Here is a 12,246-nt window from a genome sequence, read left to right as displayed (position 1 = left end):
TAAAAGGAAATTCAAAATTTCTTTAATAACCCCGTAACTACCTTCTTTTGGAAAATGAAATAGAGATTTAACTATAATTTCTTTACCATATATCTAACCATAAATCCTCCCTTTGTACCAATCACAGTACCATTCTTTTCACTTATATATATATATATATATATATATATATATATATATATATATATATATATATATATATATATATATGTGCTACTTCTTTTGTTTAGTCCACTAAACTATACTCCATATAATGTTTGTTTGATCTCTAAGAAAAGAAGAAAGATATTAGACTCGCAAGAAATATTAATACAAAGAAAGCTCGTGTGAGAAAAATATTTTCCTTTTTCAAAATTTTCACCATGTCCATAATTTAGGGATTTAACAAAGCTCATACTTTCATGTAGAAACTCATCACATAATAGATCTGCCTAACGTTATTTATGAAAATAAGTTTTACAAAAATCACAAAAGATAAAAATTCATAAATAACTAAAAATAAGTAGACTTAAAAAGTAGAAACCACTTGTATTGTCACTTTCTTCTTAATTCATTATTTTGACTTTATTGTTTGTGATTAGTCCCGTAGAAATCTTCTAGCTCTACTTGCCTCTGGCGTTCAACATTGTAAATTTAAGTGCCACAACATCAACAACGTTAAAAGGAAATGTGCAATACATAAGAAATGAGTGAACATTTGTTTTTGAACTTAATGAGATGGCCCAAGAGACTTAGCATGTTTCTAAAATACACTAGTAGTGGTTGCCCGTGCTCCTCAGGGCCCAACAGTAAAATCGATGTGTGCTTCGAAAAATAAAAATTTGCTGGATTATTAGAATAAGCAAACAATTGTACTGAATAATTTTTTTTAACATTCTGCAAAAGCCCTTGAAAGGAACTCAGAAATGCTATTGAAAAGCTATTGAGTTTTATATCTTAAATAGATAAACAAAAGGATTGCAAAGTAGTCCTCAGATGTTACATTGTCCAGCTGAGCACACTAAGATTTTCCCCTTCTTTCTCAATTCTATTAGTCAAACATCAAACAATTAAATTCTGGTTAGTAGGCAACCAAAAGGCTATACTACAACATGAAAAGGAGTTTCTACTACAAAAACAGAAAGTTCTAACTTGTTATGAACAACAAAACTGGACTGAAGTGCAATATTCTTATCAGCTGCGAGCAATGGTACTCTATGTGTATTATGAATCTATAAAGGGCATGTATCAAATATTTATTGATCATAAATTATGCCTTAATTGTTGGTCCAAGTTCTCATTTTTATCAATCTCGAAAACTGATGCACCCTAAGCAATTATAACCTTTATAATAACTATGTGTGAACCCTGAATTTATCAGACCAACTATCTATAACTCAACCTAATGAAAGAGAATCCTTTACCAAGTTATTCGCCTTTTTCACTATACAAAACTATAACACTTATATGTGCAATTTTGGATCCAAAGTTTTTAGCGCATTTGAGAATTTTTCAATTTAATGTAATTTGGCTCCCAGAATGCATGGACGGTGTAAAACCCCTTAAGAATCTTGTTTTCCATTGTATAAAAATATATTAAAATAATGAGGTAACAAACTGCATAGGCAAAAGAAAGAAAAATTCAAGCATTAGAGGAAAAAAGAGAAGCTGTAACACATGAATAACACAAAAATCTGGTCAAAGCTAAAGGCACATATAACTTTATCAAATCTGAAAGTTGCAGTAACGTGAGAAGAGATACATTGATAGAAAGTAGTACTTAAAGAGTTACAGTTCACATAAACTTTATGCATACTTCTTTCTTCCACTTTACAATCTTTTTGTTTGCTCATGGAAGTAAGGCATTTCACATGTAACATCTTCCTTTGACTTTCTCAATTGTTATACTAACAATTATGGTCTGGCAAGTATGCACGGCAAAAGTTGTTTGATATATCTGTAAAGACTCCTTATCTCTTCATAACATATTTGAAGTGCCATAAAGAAAGGACCTTAACTTCGCTATGCCAGACTAACACATTTCTTATAAAATCAAAATAGAATGTTAGCTAAACAAACTTTCTCCAACAATAAGAAGCATGTAACTGAGTATTGAAGTACATCAATAAAGAGAGGCGAACTGTGACAAATTCTTTATTTGCTTCACAATATGGAGTCAATAATCAAACCAGTCTCAAGTTCCCCAACATTATAGCAAAAAGTTTAATCTAGTTTATATGATTTAAACATCGAAATAACTTTTAAAACTTACCACTCAAATCTTTTGATAACCTGAAAAATTTACTATTTTTCAGCTTGACATCTCAGCCCGCATCTCTACCACTTCCACTTGAATGTATACTATTGTTATTAAATTCGGATCTCAAACCCAAAGCCTTCTACCCCGATTTATACATCAGGGAAGTGTATTATTTGAATATTGATGGTGTTTGCCCTTTTTTATCCAACTCTTTTAATTGGTAGATGGGACAAAAATAATTATTTTCTCTCAGAGACAGTTGTGCATATCTACCACGACGTCACAAATTTCGATTAACAATTCAATGTTCCTCAATCTTTTAAGGTCTACGCAGCAAATCTATAGTATCCTCGTTTCCGGATACACATGTTGCAAGTATTACAAGTTGTTTACAATTTTACAAAATTAATATCTGTAAGTTGATATAAATCCTAAAAACAATATGGTATATTTAATTCTCCTTTTAACACAAATAAAGTTACGTAGATAGTAGACATATTCTAATGGAAATGCAAATGGCAACAAATGGCATATATGAAAATTATATGATACAACTAATAAGAACTTAACAATGTAGCATTTGAGTTGTTAAATGATAGATCAGAATGTTGTGGAGAATATGCTGAAAAAGAAATAAAATAAAATATAGTTAGTGATTTCACTTATATGATCAAATACTTTGAATTTGCACAATGCAGTAGTACTAAAAGTCATTTATATGAACCTGATGTTACACAAAGGTACGTAAGCCAGAATACCTAACGCTAATACAGAGGAAACAACTAAATTCATGGAGAAATCTTACTACATGTCAATGTACTATGATAAACTTATAGCTATAACTACGAAAAATAATCTCTAATACCAGGCGCTTTTAAGATTATCTTGCAGAGGTTTTAATATCAACTTCTCATTTTTCTGTGAGAAATTATATTTAAAAAGAAAGAAAAAAAAAATCTAACATAAGGCAAGCAAATGAGAAAAAGTTTAAGAAAATCATTGGCTTTGGCATATTATCAAACACTCTCGGTGCATAAGTGTGCAAATCTGATACAATTAACGCCATGAGTGTGAAAATCAAGCGAAAATTCCAAAATAACAGAGGAAGTATCAGATACCCATTAAAATCTCATTAACAATAACAAGGTGCATTTAAATAGAAATAAGATCATATGAAAACTTACCAGTAAAGACAGGCATGCAATATATGTCTTGTTTAGCTATCCTTGTTCCATTGTTTAAGGAAGGACAAAAAATGAAAGCAAAAGGAAATTTACAGAGCAATAATGCACGGAAGAACCAAGAAAGAATTAGAAACATCAAAATGAAGTGGAATAGAAGACATGTGTCGCAGAGGAAAAAAGGCTAACATGTGTCACCGTATCAGTGACATGAGGAAAACTTAAAAGACAGTAATTAAAAAGCAAGTACCAAAAAGCCCATGACAGACATTTATAATTACTAAGTTGCCCCTATTCGTACACCCCTGTTAATACACCCCAACTCCCATTTCTAAATAGTAGTAATATACCCCATATAAGACAAATATTTCAGGCCAATGAGGAATCTAATTATTTAACAAAAAAAAAAAAATAGGTAAAAGGGAAATCAAAGAATGTTATGTCAAGTTTAGACAGAGTGAAATATGAGATGAACACCTTTTTTTGGTCAGATGGATATTATATTAACTAGTTAAACGGGGGGTTTACAGTTGGGGAGTTGCTGGGTACCTTATGGCCCCCATTATTGTAATATTTTGCATAATTATACTTAGGTTACATCCCACGAAAGATCTAGGTAGTTCAGTTCCTAGGATGTCTGTCCAAAATACATTATTGGCAAACACCGGAGGAACTGCTAAAGACAAGGATTTGTTCAAAAAACTTTCTTTTGGTGCTTCCTTCGCCAGTGCATCAGCTACTCTGTTTTGCTCCCGATATGTGTGCTTTACCACCACGCTACCCATCCTTTGGATCGATGATCTGCATTCACAAATTAGGGGGTCAAAAATCAGATTTCCATTTATCAACATATTGATTGTTTCTGCTGAATCAATGTCTATTTCTAGTGGAACTAGGTTGTTAAGTTCAGCTAGTTGTAGACCTCTAATAAGGGCTTGAATTTCTGCCCTTGTGTTTGTTGTTTGGGGTATGTTGTTCACGTAGCCCAAAATCCAATTTCCATTATGATTTCTGAAAATCCCCCCAGCTCCACCTATTCCTGGGTTGCTCTTTGCTGCTCCATCAGTGTTCAGTTTGTAGGAGCCTTTGGGTGGTGGAATCCATTTAAGCATGATTTGGTGGGTACATATTTTTGGGATGTTATTATTAAGCACATGGTACTCTGTTGCCTTAGCTATGGTGTTGTTTGCATTGATGAGGTCTTTTTTGTTATTGAAAACATTGTTATTCCTTGTCAGCCAAATGTGCCATAGGCTGAAGGAAATGAGATAGTCCCAGTTGAGGCAGTTGTTATACTTCACACCTTTAAGGGTTGGCCATACTGATTGCCAAAGGCTGCTATTAAGGACTGGATTGGAGTGTGTGAAAGCCGATGATTTTAACAGGATGACATTATAGTAATGTGCAGCATTGGGACAGAGGTAGAAGATGTGGTCAATGTCTTCCTGTTCAAATCCACATAAGTGGCAATGAAGGGGACAATTTACTCCAATAGAGTGTAGAAAGCTCCTAGTGGGTAGTCTTCTGTGGGTTAGGAGCTAGGTAAAATGCTTGATTTTGTTGGGGGTTTGAAGTTTCCAAATCCACTTGAAATGTGCTTCTTTCCCAGGAGAGTAAGCTAGTGTGTTCCTGCTTATGAATGAGTAGGCAGAGTTGTTGGAGAACTGCTCATTGGTTGTCAGGTCCCATATTAGATTGTCCTCTTTAGTGGCTTCACTAGGAATGAACACTAACTTAAGGAGGTTTAGGATGAGGGGATGGTAATTGACAGAATTGAGGTGTCCCAAGTGCCCATATTATGAATTGTTTTAACCCTGATTTGGAGGTCATTCTGGGTTAAGGGCCTTCTATCATATGCCTGATGGCTAGCTGATTAGGAATCCAAGTATCATTTAGAAAATTGACCCTATTGCCTTTATTAACTACCCATCTACTGGCTTTACTACAGGTTTCCCATCCCTTTAGTAAACCCTTCCAAATTGGTGATTTATGGTTCCCTGGGTGTCTCAAAACATGTGTAGGTCTGGACATGTTGCAGTGTTTGTGAATAAGGATTCTAGCCCAAAGACTGTTGGTATTCTTGTAAGCTCTCCATGCCAGGCTTGGTAGAGCAGCTTTGTTTTTAAAGCTAGCTTTTTGCAGCCCTAGCTCACCCTCAGGCTTGGTTCTAGTGACTACATCCCACTTAATCAAATGAAGCTTTTTCTTTTCAGGGGTGGTGCCTCAGAGGAAGTTTCTCTGAATTCTATCAATTTGATTGGTTATTTTGGTGGGAAGGGTGATGTATTGCATTACATGGCTTGGGATGCTGCTCAGGGTGGTTTTGGCCAGAACTGTTCTCCCAGCCATGTTGAGGTAGTTTGTTTTCCAGCCATCCAGCTTGGTTTGCATATTGTCAATAATAAATTGAAAGTCTGAGGATGATTGTTTTTTGTGGAAGATGGGAAAACCAAGATATTTTCCAAAAGAGGTGGAGGGTTTCATGGACAGGAGGTTGGTGAGGTGTTGGGAGGTATCTTGGGAGGTGTTTGAGGAGAATAGGACTCTGGATTTGGTTAGGTTTATTTTTTGTCCTGACTGATTATTGAAGTTGTGTAATATAGAGAGGATGGTATTGTAGTTTTTGATATTACCTTTGGCAAAGAGAGTGAGGTCATCTGCAAAGAAGAGGTGAGAGATTTTTGGTCTAAACCTACTTATACTTATGGGGTGCCATTGATTTTGCATGACTACCTTGTCAATGGATCTAGAAAGCCTTTCCATACACAGGATGAATATATAGGGGGATATGGGGTCTCCCTGTCTGATGCCTCTTGAGGGGTTAAAAGGTTTAGTTTTCCCACATTGACAAGGATAGAGATGGAGGAAGTACTTATGCAAGACATGATGAGCCTCGATAGACCCTTGGGGAAGTTGAAGGCATCTAGAGTGTCCCTAATAAAAGATCATTTCAGCCTGTCAAAGGCCTTCTCTAGGTCTATTTTTAGGATCATATTGCCACTCTTGCCCTTCATTTTTCTGAAATGGTTGATGTATTCTTGGACAATGATGGCATTATCACAGGTCCTTCTGTTAGTTAAGAAGCTATCTTGGCTTGGTCCTATGATGTGAGGTAGGATAGGTTTTATACCGTTGACTATGATTTTAGTGACTGTTTTGTAGATGGTATTGCAAAGGCCAATGGGTCTAAAGTTTTTCAACATTGAGGCTTGTGGACATTTAGGAATTAGGCACAAAAGGGTTTGGTTCATGGTGTTATCCATGAAGCTTGTGCTGAAGCACTTTTGACAAAATTCTGAGATAGAGCCCCCAACAATATCCCAGTATTTTTGATAGAAGAAAGGGTGGAGGCCATCAGGGCCTGGGGATTTAAAGAGTTTGCTGGAGAAGACAACCTTTTTTGTCTCACTCAAATGAAGGGGCCTGTCCATGAAAGCCTTATGGCTTTGGTATAGGGTAGGTTCCATGATGGAGTGGTGAGTGGTTGCCCAAGGGACTTCAGAGTGAGAGGTTGAGTAAAGCTCAGTAAAGAAGTCAACAATTGTTGACTAGATCTCTTTTTGGTCATTGATCCAGTTGCCATTTTCTTCTTTAAGGGATATGATTCTGTTTCTCCTCCTTCTATTAAGGGTAGAAGTGTGGAAAAATCTGATGTTGGCATCACCCTCATTTAGCCAGTTGATCCTAGACTTTAGCTTCCAAAAGTCTTCCTCATTCCCGAGAATGAGATTCAGTTCATCATTGAGGTCTGTTTCGAGCTTTTGAAGGAAACTACTGAATTGGTAGCTGGGGGACTTTTGGATGCCACAGATTCTGGCCAAGAGTCTATTTTTTTATGGAAAATGTTTCCAAAGACTTCTTGGTTCCATTTGGTTGCTAGATTTTTGAAATTTTCAGTGGATTGGAGGTGGGTGGATTGGCCAGAGAAGGCTCTATTGATAATGCTGGGGAAGGAAGGTTGCTAGCCCATATTGTTTCAAATCTGAAGGGCTTGGAGGGTTTGTTACTTGGGGCCCTTCCAGTTGAATTTTTAAAGGACAGTGGTCTGAGTGGGTCCTAGGTGTTGAACAGTTGCCTTAGGGTACTGTTCAATCCAACCTTCATTGGCAAAACACCTATCAATTCTTTCTAGAATTAGGAAAGTTCTGTTGGAATATCTTTTATTAGTCCAAATGTATTTGCTTCCTTTATACCCTAGGTCTAAAGGAAACACACAGACTAACTCAACAACATCATACGAACTTATCCGTGCGATCAAATCGCCAAAATAACCTCAATAACAATGAATCAAACCTCAAAATCAAGAACTTTTTCTCAACTTCATCAAGTATCAAATTTAGCAATTCGAGTTCGAAACACGTCAAACGACGTCCGATTTTAACCAAACTTTATAGAAACATCTTAAATCATATATAAGACTTGTACCGGACGCCGAAACCAAAATACGGGCCCGATACCAACACGTTCTAAACAAATTTCATTTCCAATTTTCTTAAACATTTTCAAAAAACAATTTTACTAAAAAATTCATTTCTCGGGTTTGGGACCTCGGATTGCGATTTCGGGCATATGCCCAAGTCCCATATTTTCCTACGGACCCTCCGGAATCGTCAAATCATGGGTCCTGGTCTGTTTACCCAAAATGTTGACCGAAGTCAAACTTATTCATTTTAACATCAAAACTTAGCATTTTCACAAATTTTCGTACTTATGCTTTCGGACTGAGCACACAAATAGAGGTGACTCTAAGTGAGGTTTTCAAGGCCTCAGAAGCACAGTATGGATAAGAAAAACAGTGATGACCCTTTGGGTCGTCACATTCTCCACCTCTAAAACAACTATTCGTCCTCGAACGGACAGAAGAAGGAAGTACCTGAGTCGGGGAATAGGTGAGGATAACGGCTCCGCATGTCGGACTCAGACTCCCAGGTCGATGCCTCAGGAGGCTGACCTCTTCACCGAACATGAACAAAAGGGAAACTCTTGGATCTCAACTGACGAACCTGCCGGTCTAGAATAGCTACCGGCTCTTCCTCATAGGATAAGTCCTTGTCCAACTGGATAGTGCTGAAATCTAACACGTGGGATGGATCGCTGTGATACCTACGAAGCATGGACACATGAAAAACTGGATGCACGGCTGATAAGCTCGGCAGCAATGCAAGTCTATAAGCCACCTCTCCCACTCGATCAAGAATCTCAAACGGACCAATGAACCTAGGGCTAAGCTTGCCCCTTTTCTCAAATCTTATGACACCCTTCATAGGTGACACTCGGAGCAATACTCGCTCACCAACCATAAAAGCCACATCTCGAACCTTGTGATCTGCATAGCTCTTTTGCCTGGACTGAGCTATACGCAGTCTATCCTGAATGATCCTGATCTTGTCCAAGGCCTCCTGAACCAGATCCGTACCCAACAACCGAACCTCTCCCTGCTCAAACCATCCAACCGGAGATCGATACCGCCTACCATATGAATCCTCAAAAGGAGCCATCTGGATACTCGACTGGTAACTGTTGTTGTAGGCAAACTCTGCTAAAGGCAAAAAGTTATCCCACGAACCTCCAAAGTCAATAACACAAGCTTGGAGCATATCCTCCAATATCTGAATAGTTCGCTCGGACTGCCCATCCGTCTGAGGATGAAATGTTGTACTCAACTCAACCTAGGTGCCTAAATTTCGCTGAACTGTCCTCCAGAAATGCGAGGTAAATTGCGTACATCGGTCCGAAATGATATATACCGACACACCATGAAGCTGATCGAACAAATCATCAATCCTCGGCACTGGATACTTATTCTTGATTGTGACCTTGTTCAATTGCCGGTAATCAATGCACATTCTCATCGAACCATCCTTTTTCTTAAAAAACAACACCGGCGCACCCCACAGCGAAACACTGGGTCTAATGAAACCCTTCTCAAGCAAGTCCTGCAACTGCTCCTTCAACTCTTTCATCTTTGGCGGGGCCATGCGATACGACGAAATAGAAATGGGCTGAGTGCCCGGAGCCAAATCAATGCAGAAGTCAATATCCCTGTTAGGTGGCATCCCCGGCTGGTCTAAAGGGAATACCTCAGGAAACTTGCGAACAACAGGCACAAAATCAAGAGAGGGAACCTCAACACTAGAATTGCAAACATACGCCAAATAGGCCAAACACCCCTTCTCGACCATACGCCGAGCCTTCACATACGAGATAATATTGTGGGTAGAATGACCAGGAGTCCCTCTCCACTCTAAACAGGGCAAATTCGGTAAGGCTAAGGTCACAGTCTTGGTGTGATAGTCCAAGATAGCGTGGTAAGGTGATAACCACTCCATCCCCAATATAACATCGAAATCGACCATGTTTAGAAGCAACAAATCCACACGAGTCTCAAGACCCCAAATTACCACAATACAAGAACGATGGACTCGATTGACCACAATAGAATCACCCACCGGTGTAGACACATAAATATGAATACTCAATGAATCACTAGGCATGACCAGGTACGGTACAAAATAAGATGACACATACGAATACGTAGACCCTGGATCAAATAGCACTGAAGCATCTCTATTACGAACCAGAATGGTACCTATAATGACTACATCTGAAGCCTCAGCCTCGGGCCTAGTTGGAAGGGCGTAACATCGGGGCTGGGCCCCACCACCCTGAACTACCTCTCTGGGACGGCCTGTTGCTGGCTGGCCTCCACCTCTGGCGGACTGAGCTCCACCTCTAGGACCTCTACCTCTACCTCTAGCACCTCTACCCCCACCTCTAACTAGTTGGGCGGGCTGTGGAACATCTGGTGCCTATACTATAGCACGAGAACCCTGATGCTGAGAGCTACCCGGTGCTCGAGGCCAAAACCTAGCAATGTGACCCAGATCACCACAAGTGTAACAAGCCCTCGGTTGCTGAGAGTGTTGGCCTTGTCGACCTGAATGACCACCTCATAAACTCTGAAGCAGCGGTGCACTGATGGGAGCTGGTGGTGCACTATAAAGCTGCTGATCAAAATAATGCGTCTGAGAACCACGACCACCTAAAGTGCCATGGGAGACCTGACTGAAAGGGCCTAGGAGGATGTCCTCTACCATATGAATCTCTACCTCCAAACGCGATACCACTAAATCTGCCTGAATGACGGGGCTTCTTATCCGGCCCATGACCACCTCCCTATGACAGAACCATCTCAACTCTGTGGGGCACATTGGCCGCCTCCTAGAAAGTGATCTCACTCCCGGCCTCCTTGGCCATCTGAAGACAAATCGGCTGAATAAGACCATCAATAAACCTCCTCACCCCCTCTCTCTCGATGGGGAGTATGACAAGAGCATGACGAGCTAGATCGATGAACCTGGTCTCATATTGGGTTCGTACCGGATAACTTAAATAACCATTGCAGGAAATTCCATGCCACTGGTACATGAAAAAATGACTGCCCATCGCGAGTATTATGATTAACATTAGCACTACGAGTATACTGAATATGTTTCCATGACCCCGCTGATACTGAAACGTAGAATTATTAAGGACGCAGGAATATCTCAAGTCTCATCATCATCCCGTTCAAATCTCAGCTCTTGATCATATACAAGTTTTGGAAAACCTTTCAATACCACATAAATACATCTCAGGCCAAAAATGGGTATAACACATGACCCCGCAATCTGATCGTTGATAGTGGACTCCCCTAACTTGGCGCGAAATCATAGTACACATTTTCGACGATCCATAATACTAACCCTCATCGCTCGTACAAAACCAATCATAAGAAACCTAAAGCCATTTACTTGGCATTTGTCATCCTCATGACAGTTAAACTCACTTCCTCCAGTGTCTCGGTTTGCCAGTAAATACCATTCGCTAAATAGAAATCCCATACGAAACACACAACCTCTAATACGACCAATTATTTTTAGATCTACATCCACATGTGATAATTAGGCAACTAATTAAACCTTTTTAAGATTGTACTCATCAACCAGATGTCAAGATCTGTTGCACCTCCATGCGCACAACTGAAAGATCTCTTTGCACTTCCATATCCTCAATTCTAATCGACATGTGGTAACAATGGTTGAGCAACCCTGGTTCTCTTATAACGCTTTTATGATATCACAAACAATTGATGTAGTGCACAATTCCATACATGAGTGGATGCAAAAGAACATAAGATATATGCTTCAAGCTGAATAAATGTCGCACGATAAGGAATGAATGAAGTGGAAAATTTTCCTACTAGTCAATATTTTAGGTAAACGGACCCAGACCCATGATTTGATGGTTCTGAAGGGTCCGTAGGAAAATATGGGACTCGGGCGTATGTCCGGAATCAGAATCCGAGGTCCCAAGCCCGAGAAATGAATTTTTTAGTAAAATTGTTTTCTGAAAATGTTTAAGGAAATTGAAAATGAAATTTGATTAGAACTTGTTGGTATCGGGCCCCGTATTTTGGTTCTGGCACCTGGTACATGTCTTATATATGATTTAAGATGTTTCTGTAAAGTTTGGTTAAAATCGGACGTCGTTTGACGTGTTTCGGACTCGAATTGCTAAATTTGATACTTGATGAAGTTGAGAAAAAGTTCTTGATTTTGAGGTTTGATTCATTATTATTGAGGTTATTTTAGTGATTTGATCGCACGGATAAGTTTGTATGATGTTGTTGAGTTAGTCCGTGTGTTTGTTTAGGAGCCCCGAGGGCTCGAGTGTGTTTCAGATGTATTTCGGCAAGTTTTGAACTTAGGAAAAAGTTGCAGATTCAGAGAAATTACAGGTCTCTGAAGTCAAGTCCCACGGTCCGCGGTGGAAACTTTGCGGCAG

General features: G+C 39.1%; 1 long non-coding RNA gene across 1 annotated transcript; it reads right to left on the bottom strand.

The window, feature by feature from the left end:
• Positions 1-1,628: 1,628 nt before the first annotated feature.
• On the bottom strand, positions 1,629-3,608 carry LOC104242636 (uncharacterized). The gene is made up of 2 exons (XR_715044.2): positions 3,424-3,608; positions 1,629-2,861 (listed from the first exon to the last, which is right to left on the bottom strand). It is a non-coding gene; the product is annotated as an uncharacterized lncRNA (long non-coding RNA).
• Between the last annotated feature and the right edge of the window lie 8,638 nt (positions 3,609-12,246).

Source organism: Nicotiana sylvestris, chromosome 3 (assembly GCF_000393655.2).
Source record: "Nicotiana sylvestris chromosome 3, ASM39365v2, whole genome shotgun sequence".
Classification (NCBI taxonomy): Eukaryota; Viridiplantae; Streptophyta; class Magnoliopsida; order Solanales; family Solanaceae; genus Nicotiana; species Nicotiana sylvestris.
Note: the sequence above shows the minus strand (reverse complement) of the source record. Positions and strands in the feature narration are given on the sequence as shown.